Raw genomic sequence first — 7138 nt, 5'->3', positions numbered from 1 at the left:
GTCTTGTCGCTATTCGTTAAGATCATAAGCAAAATAATACAAATTAGTTACACACTATAGTTTATAATACAAATTACTTCATTATATAAAAGTGATGTTTAATTACTTACAAGTTTTTTATCAAGGCGTGCATATCCCATACGTGATTTTTTGTATGGGTGGGTTGGATTGCTTGCCCTTTCGCGATTTGCCTTACTAATATTCTATATAAAAAAAATAGCAATTGTGTAAAAATTTAAAATACTCTACGAATATGAATAATAAAACACAAATGCTAATAAATTAATCACTTACGAAAAATGCGGGGTCCAAAGGTTTGGAAACAAATGCACTCCATTCCTCATTTGATATATAATGTTTATATATTTTTGGAGCTTCAGCATTTGTGTTTCCTTCTCTATCTTTTAGATGGAAATTAGAGAGATGTGATCTAAATCCCCGATGGATTTTCCCAGCAACTCTCAAAACATATCTCTTTCGTTCCTCCTCAAGAACAAAAGTAGTCTGCAATGAACAAAATTATAAGTAAAGTATTTCAATGAAAAAAATTATAAATGACAAAAGAGTGGATAAAAAAACTTACTTTAATGTCATTCCATATTATATCTTTGGCATCCTTCAACGCCTTATCTGTCCAATCGTCAATCGTAATTGGGATGTTTTGTCGAACAACAGCCCCAATGTAACTAACAAACATTGAGCTGTTGGGGTCAATTGGCTGACCACTCTCATTCCAGCCAACCTAATAAACTCATATAGTAAGTACATGCTATTAAAAAAAGATAAAAAAATACACAGCAAACAGAGTATAGTATAGTATAACCTCAAACTTGATGCCATTACTCCTTGCTTTAATGACTTTTTGCAAGATAGTTGCACCACGTTTGACTTCATTTTCATAAGTCTTAGAGGTGTCAACTTCTTCATTTTGACATTCTAAATCTTTGTTTGTATCTTTGTTTGTATCCATTTAACTACAACAAGTTCAACATGCAGTTTAGTATAACATCAACAAGCTCAACACGCATCATGCATTATTCTAAGTACATATCAGTATCAGTATATCTTAAACAAGCTCAACATGCATTTTAATGATTACAAAAAATTAATAACATCAATACCTGAATAATGAGGGTTCGAAGAAAGACGAAATGCAAAGAAAAGAGGGTTTGCAGAAAGTTCACAGAAATATGGTTCACAGAAATACGGTTTGAAGAAATACGTAATGAGGGTTATGTATTTCAATGAAAATATATTGTGTGCAATGGGAGAGATGATCTTGGATGGAAATAAGGTTCGAAATGAAGGAGATGATCGTGGAAATAAGGTTCGTAATGGACGGGATGATAGGGTTTGCAAAAGAAGAGAAGAACGATGAATGTTGAGATGATAGTGAAGTTTACGTAATGAAGAGGAAACTGAAGCAGTTACTATTATATATGCGTAACCCTTTTACAGCGCTTTTTTATAACCCTTTTACAGCGCTTTTTTATAACCCTTTTACAGCGCTTGTTTGAAAAGCGCTCTAAAAGGCGTCTTTATTTAAATTTTTAAAAGGCTCTTTTACAGCGCTTCTCTCAATAAGCGCTGTAAAAGACCTCCGTGTTTTATTACGTTATATGAATGTTTTTTTAAAGCCTTTTATAGCGCTTTTTCAAATAAGCGTTGTAAAGGGTCTCATTATATTAATTTTAAAAGGCTCTTTTACAGCGCTTATTTGTAAAATCGCCGTAAAAGACCTCGTTGTTTTATTATGGTATATGAATGTTTTTTTTAAAGCCTGTTACAACGCTTTTTTAAATAAGCGCTTTTTTAATCCAATAAACAATGATAACAATGTTTTTAATGTCATCCCAACCAAATAAACCAAACACAAAAATAAAATAAAGAGACATTTTACAGCGCTTATTTTTACAGCGCTCATTTGTAAAATCGCCGTAAAAGACCTCGTTGTTTTATTATGGTATATGAATGTTTTTTTTAAAGCCTGTTACAACGCTTTTTTAAATAAGCGCTTTTTTAATCCAATAAACAATGATAACAATGTTTTTAATGTCATCCCAACCAAATAAACCAAACACAAAAATAAAATAAAGAGACATTTTACAGCGCTTATTTGAAAAAGCCCTGTAAAAGATCCTTTTAAAAGCTTTTATCAGACCATCCATTACTCGCTTTTAAGTTGTACAACTTTAATATCGCCGACAGTCTTGTGAATTTAGTACAACCATTATATAATTCTTTCTTTGCATCACTCAAAAAACTTTCAAAAATTTTAGGACAATCTCGAATATCTTCTTCAACTGCTTTTGCGATCTCATCAACTCGGTCCGGCTCATATGTATCTGTATCGAAGTCAGTTGAAGCATATGTCGAACTATTCTCAAAATTAATGTTTCCTTTTTTTTTCTCACCATGTCTTATCCAACATGTGTAGCTTTGATCAATTCCATTACATACTAGATGTCCTTCTAATTCATCTTCTCTAACACGTTTTCCAAAACAACATTTTAAACAAGGACAAACGACTCTATTTGGATCTTTTGCATTCTTCATTGCAAACTCAACAAACTATTTCACTCCATTTTCATACTCTTTTGACAATCGAGTGACAGACATCCATTTCCTATCCATATTATACGACCTATATAAATGCAGTTACAAAAATAATAAGCTTTCAAAATATATCAACAAGTTTAAAAAAGAAACCAATATCAACATATCTAATAACAATTTCAAAACAGAACAGGTCAACAAATTTCATAAAAAAGAGATTTAATATATATATAACAATTTTTAGTTTTCAATTATTAAAAAACTAAAGATTTTTTGACAAAAACAAATTAAAAAATACCTGAGACAACGTAGATGGCTGCACAGTACGTAGATGATATGAGGGTTCCCAGAGTAGAGGTGATGAGGGTTCGTAAATTTGTTTTAAAAGTAAATTATATTTATTTGAAAGCGCCTGTATTTTACAGCGCTTGTACAAAAAACGTTGTAATAGGTAGTTAAATTGATTGAAAGCGCATGTATTTTACAGCGCTTGTAAAAAAAGCGTTGTAATAGGTAGTTCAAATTAATGAAAGCGCATGTATTTTACAGCGCTTGTACAAAAAGCGCTGTAATATGTAGTTAAATTGATTGAAAGCACATGTATTTTACAGCGCTTGTGAAAGAAGCGCTGTAAAATAATACGCGAAAGCGCTTCATTTTATAGCGCTTTTGCGAAAAGCGCTGTAAAAGCCTTATAACATTATGCGCAAACGCTATATGACTCTACAACAGCGCTTTTTTCACAGTGCTTGTCAAAAAAGCGTTGTAAAATGCTCCATTATTTTTAAAATATACTTACAACAACGCTTGTATTTAGCAAGCGCTGTAAAAGGAGCGCTATTAAATGTCATTTTTGGCGTAGTGAAGTTGACAGTGTAGAGATGCTAGAGAAGAATACTCAAAGCCTAAAGAAGTAGAGTAAACAATATTTGTATGCTATTAATGGAAATAGTGGATTAAGTTCTCGACTGTATTGGAGTAAAATCTCTCACCACAAGAAATTTAACGTTTAGTGACAGTGCAAATCTGTAGGTAAACGTATAAAAACCGTAGGGATATCCAAAATTACCTATACCGACAGGATTTTTTTTCGTGGTATATACTTTAGCCATAATTTATAAAAATTATACCTACGATTTTGATTCTGTTGTTATACATTTAAGTGACAACTTTTTTATGTTGGTATAGGTTTTAAGAGTAATTAATTTATTATAAATATTAATTTTTTGTTATCAACCAAAATTATATAACAATTTAAAATTTATTTTATAAAATTAACCAAATATAAATATACAATGAAATATATATATATATATATATATATATATATAAGACTCAAAATAAAATAAAATAAAAGGTGTTCATCGTATATATTAAAAATTAACATAAAAGTCTTACAACGATAAAACAATAGTTAAACAATGTTCACCATAGTGCACTGTAGTAAATTTTTACTTAGTAGTGAAAAACGTTTTACTAACATTTAAAATAGACATCTTGTGTCATACATAATAATCTCAAAAAACATTAAGAAATTGAGTCCACTAAATTGCCAATATTTCATCTTCAACAACAAATTAGCTTTTAATCTTCACCTACAATCAATAAAATAACAAATGAATAAATACACGATTCCACATAAAAATATTACTAATAAAATAGAGAAAATGTTAATGATTTTAATTAAAAATAACTAATACTATCTAATTACCATTTTCATTATTTTTGTTGTTGTTTGGACTAAGTGAATTCAAATGGTTTTGAACACTAGTAGCATCAGAAACCTATCACAAAAAATAGAAAATATTACTTATGAAAAATACGATTATGGAACTTATGAAGTTAGTTGGATAAGATTAATAACTTATGATATACTTGTCTAGGAACCTATCACAAAAAATAGAAAATATTACTTATGAAAAATACGATTATGGAACTTATGAAGTTAGTTGGATAAGATTAATAACTTATGATATACCTGTCTTGCAGCTTGTATTATATCATTAACATCTGCTCCAGAAAATCGATTTTGAATTAAAGTCATCACATTTGCTAACAAGTTTTCCATATTCTTAACTCTTTCGCGCAACTCTTCATTTTCAGATGCACAAACCTTCGATTTTTTAGAATGAGGAATCTTGCCCATACATCGCACACGTCCGTTTTTATCAGGTCCTTGTACTTGATAAAATATATCATCCTTCCAAGACATAGACCCTTGTGTGTCTTGGGTTGATTGAGAAGTTCCAGCCTCATTATTATGTTTTTTTAGTTCTTCCTAAAAAATAAAATAAAAATTATTAATGATTGAAAATACCAAATTGAAATTGACATTCAAAGCATGTAGTACTACAATAAGATCCAATTAAAAAACTTCAACATTGCATATAGGCTAACAAATACAAAATCTCCTAAATGGTCAAGTAAAAATCCAATACAATCATCATACATTTGAAAATAAAATTCAGCACTTTGTCAAACTTAATTTATACACATTTTATATATCGGTACCGTTTAATTATTATCAAAACTTACAATCAATCTTGCAGCCTTTTCATTGACAATTGTTCCATCTTTACGAGTGCGGGTACAATGTAAATCTCTTTACGTCCAGACAACACTCCTTTGCCCTTTTTATCTACAACCAAACAAATAAGTTAGATGCATTTCATTTTTAATTTAAATTAAAGCCATAAAAATAGAAATAGAAATAAATCTTCTCATCAATAAACTTTGGGAGACTTTTTGAACCCATACAATGAACATCTTCAAACTTAGCACGATTTTGCCTATTAATTTTACTTATTTTCTGCAATTGATATAAAATATTAGTCTAAATAATAAACTCTTTAATATATTACTCATAATATATACGACTTACTTGTCCTTCATCAGAAAACCAATGATGAACCTAATCATGATATTGATTAGGGTCAACCCTATCATCTGGTACAAGAGATGCAACTTCTTCTTCTGTTTTAGTAGGGTCATATGCCATTGACTTTATATCACCCTTCCATTGCCTCCATTTCTCATTCAATTCAGATTTTAACATTTCTCTTGTTAAGTCATTTATTGGAGGAACAAACTCAAATTTACTCTACACAATAAGAAATGTTAAAGAAACATGTTATATTAGTTAAATGTATTCTTACACTTATCAACATGTTATGATGTAGTTTGAGTGTGCTAAACATCTATATTCTTAAACTATAAGTATGATTATAAATTGTTAATCCATCAAATATTCCTAACATCATCATTGTACATCAAACATGTTAGAGCACAAAAACTAAAAAACATGTTAATTGTACATCTCAATTGACTTCTTAAAAAAATATGTTATATTAGTTAAATGAATAATCATAATACCTCTATTAATTTCAACATTTCTTCTTTGTAATCATTTGGCATGACTTTCCATGACTTGTAGTCGATAGGAGCATATTGATACCTTCTAGCTACGCTACCAATGAAACGAGTTAGAGTTGTCCCTTCCTCGCCAATGGGTCGACCATATTTGTCCAAATTAACGATTATTAAATCACCATCTTCCATTTCCCATACATCTATAATTTTTGTAGGACCTCTAGCCCGTTTAGGCTCTACTTCTACAAACAAAACAAAAGGAAAATAAAACTATGTGCGCATATAAGTCATAATAAAAACAATATAAATAAAACTTCAAAACAAAGAATATATAATTAATACCTTTTTCAATTTGTTCTTCTTCAACTTCTATATCAGAGGGAATTGAGTGAGACTCTACTCATGTATGTATGACACCTTCTGCATGACAAGGACTAGAACGAGTTTCTGCAACATTACTTCCTTCTACATTGGTTGAGTTTGTATTATTTGAAGTAGACTGAATTCCTTCATTATCACTTGCTCGATGTCGAATATTTAACTTTCTTCTTCGAGCCATTGCTTCTCTAACACAAAATTATAAATGAGTAACTTGGACAAAATTCAAAAAACATAGACAAATCTAAAAGTATAAGAAAAACATAGACAAATCTAAAAGTATAAGAAAAACGTAGACAAATCTAAAAGTATAAGAAAAACATAGACAAATCTAAAAGTATAAGAAAAACATAGACAAATCTAAAAGTATAAGAAAAACATAGACAAATCTAAAAGTATAAGAAAAACATAGACAAATCTAAAAGTATAAGAAAAACGTAGACAAATCTAAAAGTATAAGAAAAACATAGACAAATCTAAAAGTATAAGAAAAACGTAGACAAATCTAAAAGTATAAGAAAAACATAGACAAATCTAAAAGTATAAGAAAAACGTAGACAAATCTAAAAGTATAAGAAAAACATAGACAAATCTAAAAGTATAAGAAAAACATAGACAAATCTAAAAGTATAAGAAAAACATAGACAAATCTAAAAGTATAAGAAAAACATAGACAAATCTAAAAGTATAAGAAAAACATAGACAAATCTAAAAGTATAAGAAAAACATAGACAAATCTAAAAGTATAAGAAAAACATAGACAAATCTAAAAGTATAAGAAAAACATAGACAAATCTAAAAGTATAAGAAAAACATAGACAAATCTAAAAGTATA

The 7138-nt window shown here is 29.3% G+C and overlaps 1 long non-coding RNA gene across 1 annotated transcript; it reads right to left on the bottom strand.

Moving 5' to 3' along the window:
* Nucleotides 1-5270: 5270 nt before the first annotated feature.
* Nucleotides 5271-6324, bottom strand: LOC113785517 (uncharacterized). The gene is made up of 2 exons (XR_012162102.1): nt 6268-6324; nt 5271-5365 (listed from the first exon to the last, which is right to left on the bottom strand). It is a non-coding gene; the product is annotated as an uncharacterized lncRNA (long non-coding RNA).
* Nucleotides 6325-7138: the final 814 nt, after the last annotated feature.

This window comes from Cicer arietinum, chromosome 2 (assembly GCF_000331145.2).
Source record: "Cicer arietinum cultivar CDC Frontier isolate Library 1 chromosome 2, Cicar.CDCFrontier_v2.0, whole genome shotgun sequence".
NCBI lineage: Eukaryota > Viridiplantae > Streptophyta > Magnoliopsida > Fabales > Fabaceae > Cicer > Cicer arietinum.
This window is presented reverse-complemented; position numbering and strand designations above follow the sequence as displayed.